This window comes from Oncorhynchus mykiss, chromosome 23 (genome assembly GCF_057628025.1).
Source record: "Oncorhynchus mykiss isolate SJ-2025 chromosome 23, ASM5762802v1, whole genome shotgun sequence".
NCBI classification, from domain to species: Eukaryota; Metazoa; Chordata; class Actinopteri; order Salmoniformes; family Salmonidae; genus Oncorhynchus; species Oncorhynchus mykiss.
The window spans coordinates 15,947,195-15,956,916 of NC_143044.1; positions in this window are offsets into that span (position 1 = coordinate 15,947,195).

Consider the following 9,722-nt stretch of genomic DNA (forward strand, 5'->3'; position numbering starts at 1 on the left):
CCCCCCCCCCCCATCCCCGATCTTCTACTGTTGTTCATTTCGGAAGATAGGCTAGCCAGCCATGACGACGGTTCCCGTTGCTGATAAGAGTAGTAGAATACGTGATTTGAGGAGTAGTTGAATAGCATGGTATGAAGAGTAGTAGAATGGTCCCACTTATATTCGCATTTCTGGATACCTTACTTATGACGGCTAATCAGCCGTACCAGTGATTGTCTGCAAGGTGAGCTTCTCGCCTCTACCATGTGTTAATATTCAGAGTTCGAACCACTTCCGACGTGAGCTGCAGCTCAATGCCTTTCTGGTCTAAATGTTAATTTCTTACCAATCCTTTGATGCACTCTGGTCAAAAGGGACGGAACTGTCAGGCTGAAACACTCTCTGACCTAACTCGGGGCATGGCTACATACTGTGCAATGTTTATAAGACACAAATGATATCTTATGGCTCCTAAAATCACATTCCTATCTTAACAAAATTATTTATGTTTCCTATTTCATATGCAACGTTAATGATGGAGACTTCATACATGTAGTGTATATACTTTAAGTTACAATATTTCCTTTAACATTTTTAATGACATCACAAAATAACAACCCATGTCCTTTCCTTTAATTTCCAAAAGGGCGTGAGGTGTCAACCTCAACCTGTAATCCATTGCCAAGCTGATCAGACCCATTTGGATCCCAACAGGGCAGTCATGACACTGTGGTAGCCATGCTGCTTAAGTGTGCCTTGAATTCTAAATAAAAAAAGCATCCCCACGCCATCACACCTCCGCCATGCTTCATGGTGGGAACCACACATGTGGAGACCCGTTCACCTACTATGCGTCTCACAAAGACACGGTGGTTGGATCCCAAAATCTGACCAAAGGACAGATTTCGCCGGTCTAATGTCCATTGCTCGTGTTTCTTGGCCCAAGCAAGTGTCTTCATCATAGCGCTTGGTTTTTGCGACTGCACTTGAAGAAACGTTAAAAGTTCTTGAACTTTTCCGTATTGAATGACCTTCATGTCTTAAAGTAATGATGGACTGTCGTTTCTCTTTGCTAATTTGAGCTTTCTTGCCATAATATGGATTTGGTCTTTTACCAAACAGGGCTATCTTATGTATATCACCCCTACCTTGTCACAACACAACTGATTGGCTCAAATGCATTAAGCAAAGAAATTCCACAAATTATCTTTTAACAAGGCACACTTGTTAATTGAAATGCATTCCAGGTGACTACCTCAAGAAGCTGGTTGAGAGAACGCGAAGAGTGTGCAAAGCCGTCATCAAGGCAACGGGTGGCTACTTTGAAGAATCTCAAATAAAATATATTTTGATTTGTTTAACACTTTTTAGGAATACTCAAAATTACAAAATAAAGTAATATGTGATAGCTAAACTACTGTTGCATTGACTTTGCTGTACTTACTATAACTGTGAAATGTTGTGGTCTTAACTGCAAGTTGCTTTGGATAAGAGCGTCTGCTAAATGTCTAAAATGTAAATTTTAAAAAGCATATCAGTATACAGATCAAATCTTCTATCCAGACGAGACATCAGACACTTGGAGATTTGTTTTGACTGCTTGCTCTTATCCCTAGTTTGTTCATTTGTTTTTGTTGATAAAGTTACTGTGTAGAGCTACTCTTCAGTAAACCTTACTATTATTCTACTCCTGTTTAGTCTGTGAGAGTCCTGACAGCCTAAAGGAAACAGACTGGAACTATCGCACCAGACCACCACCGCTCCCAGACTGTATGGCACACACACTAAAATATACACAGACCACAAGAGCATTCGACACATTCGTTTCGGTCCAGTGGTCCTGATGCTGGCACATCAGCAGCAGCCATTCATGTAAATAGAATACTGATTGTGTTTGTAAAAGGTTTGGCTTCCACCTGAACTGTTCATATTTGTATCATTTTTCTGAGGGAATGACTTTTGCTACCCTCTGGTTCATTGTCTCTAGCACAGCCTGAGACATAAAGAATATACAGTATGTCTAATAATCATTATGATTACTTGTGTTGTACAACATGTTTAATCTGCGTGATATATGACGGTTCACAGAGGGGAATCATGAATCTTATTTAAAACTGTTAAATGAAAGTTAACAGGCAAAACAAATTACTGCATGCAGCTCAGTAAGGTATCCTGTTGCCTTCCATATGTTCGGATACAGCACACATGGCACCATGAACTAGACAAACCAAATTCAGACAAAAATCTCAGGCTAACTACCGTTTTTCATCTCACAATCTTTATACTAGCTGACAGCTAGTGAAACTTATTAATGGGTTGCATGTTTCGTCACAATATTGTTTTGAATGTTAATTTTGCACTGATGCCTAACTGAGCATTTTACTCAATGAGAGCTGATAAAGATTTCATCAAAAGTGCATTACAGTGGCTTGGAATAACAATGTCATTCAATAGGAGGCAAATACAGTATCTTGCGAAAGTATTCACCCCCCTTGGCATTTTTCCTATTTTGTTGCCTTAACCTGGAAATAAAATCGATTTTTCGGGGGTTTGTATCATTTAATTTACACAACATGCCTACTACTTTGAAAATGCTAAATATATTTTGTGAAAAACAAGAAAGACAAAAAAACTGAACTTGAGCGTGCATAACTATTTACTCCCCCTCCCAAAGTCAATACTTTGTAGAGCCACCTTTTGCATCAATTACAGCTGCAACTCTCTTGGGGTATGTCTCTATAAGCTTGGCACATCTAGCCACTGGGATTTTTGCCCATTCTTCAAGGCAAAACTGCTCCAGCTCCTTCAAGTTGGATGGGTTCCGCTGGAGTATAGCAATCTTTAAGTCATACCATAGATTCTCAATTGGATTGAGGTCTGGGCTTTGACTAGGCCATTCCAAGACATTTAAATGTTCCCCTTAAACCACTCGAGTGTTTCTTTAGCAGTATGCTTAGGGTCATTGTCCTGCTGGAAGGTGAACCTTCGTCCCAGTCTAAAATCTCTGGAAGACTGGTTTCCTCAACAGATTTCCTCAAGAATTTCCCTGTATTTAGCACCATCCATTAAATCATTAAATTCTGACCACTTTCCCAGTACCTGTCGATGAAAAACATCCCCACAGCATGATGCTGGCACCACCATGCTTCACTGTGGGAAAAACGGCAGACATAGCGTTTTCCTTGATGGCAAAAAACTAAATCTTAGTCTTATCTGACCAGAGTACCCTCCCATAAATTTGGGGAGTATCCCACATGCCTTTTGGCGAACTCCAAACGTGTTTGCTTATGTTTTTCTTTAAGCAATGGCTTTTTTCTGGCCACTCTTCCATAAAGCCCAGCTCTGTGGAGTGTACAGCTTAAAATTGTCCCATGGATTGATACTCCAATCTCTGATGTGTTGCTTTGCAGCTCCTTCAGGGTTCTCTTTGATCTCTTTGTTGACTCTCTGATTAATGCCCTCCTTGCCTGAGTTTTGTTGGGTGGCCCTCTCTTGACAGGTTTGTTGTAGTGCCATATTCTTTCCATTTTTTAAATAATGGATTTAATGGTGCTCCATGGGATGTTCAAAGTTTCAGATATTTTTTTATAACCTACCCTGATCTGTACTTCGCCACAAATGTGTCCCTGACCTGTTTGGAGAGCTCATTGGTCTCCATGCTGCCACTTGCTTGGTGGTGCCCCTTGCTTAGTGGTGTTGCAGGCTCTGGGGCCTTTCAGAACAGGTGTATATATACTGAGATCATGTGACAGATCATGTGACACTTAGATTGCACACAAGTGGACTTTAATTAACAGATTATGTGACTTCTGAAGGTAATTGGTTGCACCAGATCTTGTTTAGGGGCTTCATAGCAAAGGGGGTGAATACATATTCACGCACTACTTTAATGTTTTTTAAATTTTTCTGAAACAAGTATTTTTTTCCATTTCACTTACACAAAATAGTCCAAATTGGTTATGTCCATAACATGAAACATAAATCATTTTAAATTACAGGTTGTAATAGGAAAAATACCAAGGATGTGAATACTTTTGCAAGGCACTGTAATTAGTAAGAAAACCACTTGTCATCATTTTGATGTGTCCACATTGACTTTAGATGCAGTATAACATTAGCTAGTTAGCTAAGATTGAGGAGAGGACACTAGATTTTAGCAAGCTAACATTAGGATTCCTAGCTATTTTTGACTAACTTTGCTAGCTAATGACAACATTGTCTAAAGTAAATTTGACTACTTAGCAATGTCATTGTATCTCCAGGCACTATCGTGTAATTTAGAATAAACTGTCGTTAGCCTTTGTCCAGAATGACTGGGTTCATCACGACTTCAGGGCACAATTATTGCGCAGCCGGTAGAGGGCGGCTTGAGAATGTTCAAAACAATGGCATGACGTGACCGAGTGATGGAGACCACAGTTCCTTAGCTAAGTAAGCAGTTTAGAGGTGGAAGGGGTATTGCACTGCAAAAAGTGAAATCTAAGCAAGCCTAAATATCTTATATTAAGGGATAATTCACTTATCACCCACAGTGTCTCCTGACCCCTCCTGTCTCAGCCTCCAGTATTTATTTTGCAGTAGTTTGTGTTAGGGTGCTAGGGTCAGTCTGCTACAGTGGGGCAAAAAAGTATTTAGTCAGCCACCAATTGTACAAGTTCTCCCACTTAAAAAGATGAGGCATTTAATTTTCATCATAGGTACACTTCAACTATGACAGACAAAATGAGAAGAAAAAGAATCCAGAAAATCACATTGTAGGATTTTTAATAAATTTATTTGCAAATAATGGTGGAAAATAGTATTTGGTCACCGACAAACAAGCAAGATTTCTGGCTCTCTCAGACCTGTTACTTCTTCTTTAAGAGGCTCCTCTGCCCTCCACTCGTTACCTGCATTAATGGCACCTGTTTGAACTAATCAGTATAAAAGACACCTGTCCACAACCTCAAACAGTCACACTCCAAACTCCACTATGGCCAAGACCAAAGAGCTGTCAAAGGACACCAGAAACAAAATTGTAGACCTGCACCAGGCTGGGAAGACTGAATCTGCAATAGGTAAGCAGCTTGGTTTGAAGAAATCAACTGTGGGAGCAATTATTAGGAAATGGAAGACATACAAGACCACTGATAATCTCCCTCGATCTGGGGCTCCACGCAAGATCTCACCTCGTGGGGTCAAAATGATCACAAGAACGGTGAGCAAAAATCCCAGAACAACACGGGGGGGACCTAGTGAATGACCTGCAGAGAGCTGGGACCAAAGTAACAAAGCCTACCATCAGTAACACACTACACCGACAGGGACTCAAATCCTGCAGTGCCAGATGTGTCCCCCTGCTTAAGCCAGTACATGTCCAGGCCCGTCTGAAGTTTTTCTAGAGAGCATTTGGATGATCCAGAAGAAGATTGGGAGAATGTCATATGGTCAGATGAAACCAAAATATAACTTTTTGGTAAAAACTCAACTCGTCGTGTTTGGAGGACAAAGAATGCTGAGTTGCATTCAAAGAATACCATACCTACTGTGAAGCATGGGGGTGGAAACATCATGCTTTGGGGCTGTTTTTCTGCAAAGGGACCAGGACGAATGTAAAGGAAAGAATGAATGGGGCCATGTATCGTGAGATTTTGAGTGAAAACCTCCTTCCATCTGCAAGGGCATTGAAGATGAAACGTGGCTGGGTCTTTCAGCATGACAATGATCCAAAACACACCGCCCGGGCAATGAAGGAGTGGCTTCATAAGAAGCATTTCAAGGTCCTGGAGTGGCCTAGCCAGTCTCCAGATCTCAACCCCATAGAAAATCTTTGGAGGGAGCTGAAAGTCTGTGTTGCCCAGCAACAGCCCCAAAACATCACTGCTCTAGAGGAGATCTGCATGGAGAAATGGGCCAAAATACCAGCCACAGTGTGTGAAAACCTTGTGAAGACTTACAGAAAACTTACAGAAAACGTTTGACCTCTGTCATTGCCAACAAAGGGTATATAACAAAGTATTGAGAAACTTTTGTTATTGACTAAATACTTATTTTCCACCATCATTTGCAAATAAATTCATAAAAAATCCTAGAATGTGATTTTCTGGATTTTTTCTCATTTTGTCTGTCATAGTTGAAGTGTAACTATGATGAAAATTACAGGCCTCTCATCTTTTTAAGTGGGAGAACTTGCACAATTGGTGGCTGACTAAATACTTTTTAGCCCCACTGTATATCTGGATTTCTTCTTCTGTCTTATCTGGTGTCCTGTGTGAATTTAAGTATGCTCTCTCTAATTCTCTCTTTCTCTCTCTCGGAGGACCTGAGCCCTAGGACCATGCCTCAGGACTACCTTGCATGATGACTCCTTGCTGTCTCCAGTCCACCTGGCTGTGCTGCTGCTCCAGTTTCAACTGTTCTGCCTGCGGCTATGGAACCCTGCCTGACCTGTTCACCGAATGTGCCATCTGTCCCAGACCTGCTGTTTTCAACTTTCAGCAGGAGTGGTAGAGATACTCTTAATGATCAGCTATGAAAAGCCAACTGACATTTACTCCTGAGGTGCTGACTTGCTGCACCCTCGACAACTACTGTGATTATTATTATTTGACCATGCTGGTAATTTATGAACATTTGAACATCTTGGCCATGTTCTGTTATAATCTCCACCCGGCACAGCCAGAAGAGGACTGGCCACCCCTCATAGCCTGGTTCCTCTCTAGGTTTTGGCCTTTCTAGGGAGTTTTTCCTAGCCACCGTGCTTCTACAGCTGCATTGCTAGCTGTTAGGGGTTTTAGGCTGGGTTTCTGTACAACACTTTGAGATATCAGCTGATGTAAGAAGGGCTATATAAATACATTTGATGACTTAAAAAAAAATGTCTAGCTTTTTTTGTACCAAGCTAAATTATCATTGGTAGATCATTTTGTTAAATTTAACCTAAAAACGGCTTAATACAAGTAGTTTCTTATTTCAAGATATTTTAAGATATTTTAAACGGCTATTATGACGATAAATTACATTTTGCAGTATATTAGTTTGGATGCTTCATAAACCACACTTTATTTGGCAAGGCAGATACCGCCCTTGCTAAGATTCTGCTCATTCCTATTTGGGATGCATGCTTTAATGCAGGCCCTCCAGCATGTCCTCTCATCATCTCCCATTGGGTACTGTGAGATGCTAAATAAATGTTGTGCTGTAGAACGAGACTGTACACAGAGCTCAAGCTCAGCCTGTGGGAAACAAATGCCAGTGTCCTGCAAAACACGTCAGTATGAATTCTGTCCACACCAGTAGTGGTATTGCAAAAAGCACCCTGCCAAGCTATCCAGCGGAGGATGGTTTTTTAAATGGACCTCATCAACAAATCACTCTGTCTGTTTAAATCACAGTTCAATATTTTTGTTGAATAGATAGCCAGCAATGATGTGTGGAGTGTGGAGTAGAGAACTTTTGAAAAAGGAGAGATGAAGTATTACAAAAATCTTGTGTGCCCGAGTGATTATAGGCCTGTGTGTGAGCTTGCAAGTAAGTGTGCATGTGTGAGTGCACAGGGAAGACTGTAATACATGGCACTTATGGTATTATAGCCCATTCATTTGTCATGGAACCAGACTTCTTTATAGCGACTGTCTCGCCCTCTCTTCGTGGGAGATGGGTTTTTCTCTGGGATTTCATCAGGTCAGGAGTTTAGCCCCATATCTGAACCACATTAGTCGAGAAATAAGTGCTCCCCCTCTCGCCTTGTGTGTGTGGCCCTCCATACCTCCCTCCCATTGTCAGCATGCTTTACTGCCACTGCCAGCAATCTCTCAAACACTCTCCTCCCCCAGAGCTGCAGAGAAACCAGGGGGATAAGAAAAGGAGGGGGAAGAAAACCCAGGTGTTCAGATCAAGACCACTTACCAAGTCAGACATATGGGGCTCCATTTTAACAAACCCAACGCAATGATAAATCTTAGTGCTGACGGTAGGGCTTCAGGTCCGGGGGGTGTCAGAAGTATTTTAACTATTTTCACTGTGGGAATTATGCTCGCAATAGATTATTGCGCAAAAAGGCTGGGTTTTGAGGAATAAGTCTCAGCCTCCAGTATTTATGCTACCAGTAGTTTGTGTCGGAGGGCTAGGGTCAGTCTGTTATCTGGAGTATTTCTCCTGTCTTTTCCAGTGTCCTGTGTGAATTTCAGCATGCTCGCTCTAATTGTCTCTCTTTCTTTCTCTCTCTCGGAGGACCTGAGCCCTAGGACCATGCCTCAGGACTACCTGGCCTGATGACTCCTTGCTGTCCCCAGTCCACCTGGCCGTGCTGCTGCTCCAGTTTCAACTGTTCTGACTGCGGCTATGGAAACCTGACCTGCTCACCGGACGTGCTACCTGTCCCAGATCTGCTGTTTTCAACTCTCTAGAGACAGCAGGAGCAGTAGAGATACTCTGAATGATCGGCTATGAAAAGCCAACTGACATTTACTCCTGACCTGTTGCACCCTCGACAACCACTGTGATTATTATTATTTGACCCTGCTGGTCATCTATGAACATTTGGCCATATTCTGTTATAATCTCCACCCCGCACAGCCAGAAGAGGACTGGCCACCCCTCATAGCCTGGTTCCTCTCTAGGTTTTGGCCTTTCTAGGGAGTTTTTCCCTAGCCACCGTGCTTCTACACCTGCATTGCTTGCTGTTTGGAGTTTTAGGCTGGGTTTCTGTTCAGCACTTTGACATCAGCTAATGTAATTAGGGCTTTATAAATACATTTGATTGAAGTAAATTGTAGGTGTGACGAGGGCTTGCCCACTCACACGTTTGTTGGCTTATTGCTGCATGCCATTGTCTCAAGTTTTGTATCTTTGGCTGGGGGCACGAAATATACTCTTCCTAGTCCATTGTAGATTGATACAGCTTACTAAGCATATAGGCTACAGCAATAGCAACTGTCAACACTGCAAACACAGGATCCTATCCTGTGTTTGCAGTGTTGACAGTATTCATTGTTGTAATTGGCTTCAACAAGCCTTTACACATTGCAGTTCTCAAATATAAAATACAAAGCTCACTTGATCAATAAGTAAGATATAGCCTAGGGCTACTGTTATTGCGTTATAGGACTGAATCATTTTTATATATTTGGTGGAGTGCATCTTTGGTAACCGGAAAAGAGGCGCTCTTTGGAAATGGGGATGGATACACACAGAATGGAGTAGCATGTGCACTGCAGGTAGGCCTAAGTAATTCGTGAATAATGCAAAAGCATGATGGCAAAACCCTCACAAGTAGACAGCAGGGGTTTAAACTGTAGAACCGAGTTCCTACGTGTGGAATACAAAAAATGTATTTTATCAAACAAAACTAAGCTACCTCTGGGACCCTCAGGATGACAAATCAGAGCAATATTACTGAATGTAAGAACATTATTTACCTTCAGAGGTGAATGTATCAAATCAGTTGCTGTGATAAAAGTATTTTGTTGTGGACTCTCCTCAAAGAATAGCATGGAATTTCTTCATTGTAGTAGCTACTGTAAACTGGACACTGCAGTTAGATTAACAATCATTTAAGATTTCTACCCATATAAGACATGTCTATATCCTGGGAAAGTTGGCTGTTGTTTACAATAGCGCACGTTAGCAACAACCGTCCTGGTTTAGGGACACCGATCCCGTAGAGGGATTTTCCAAGCTTTTTAAAGGCACAGTCAACTTAGTGTATGTAAACTTATGACCCACTGGAATTGTGATACAGTGAATTATAAGTGAAATAATCT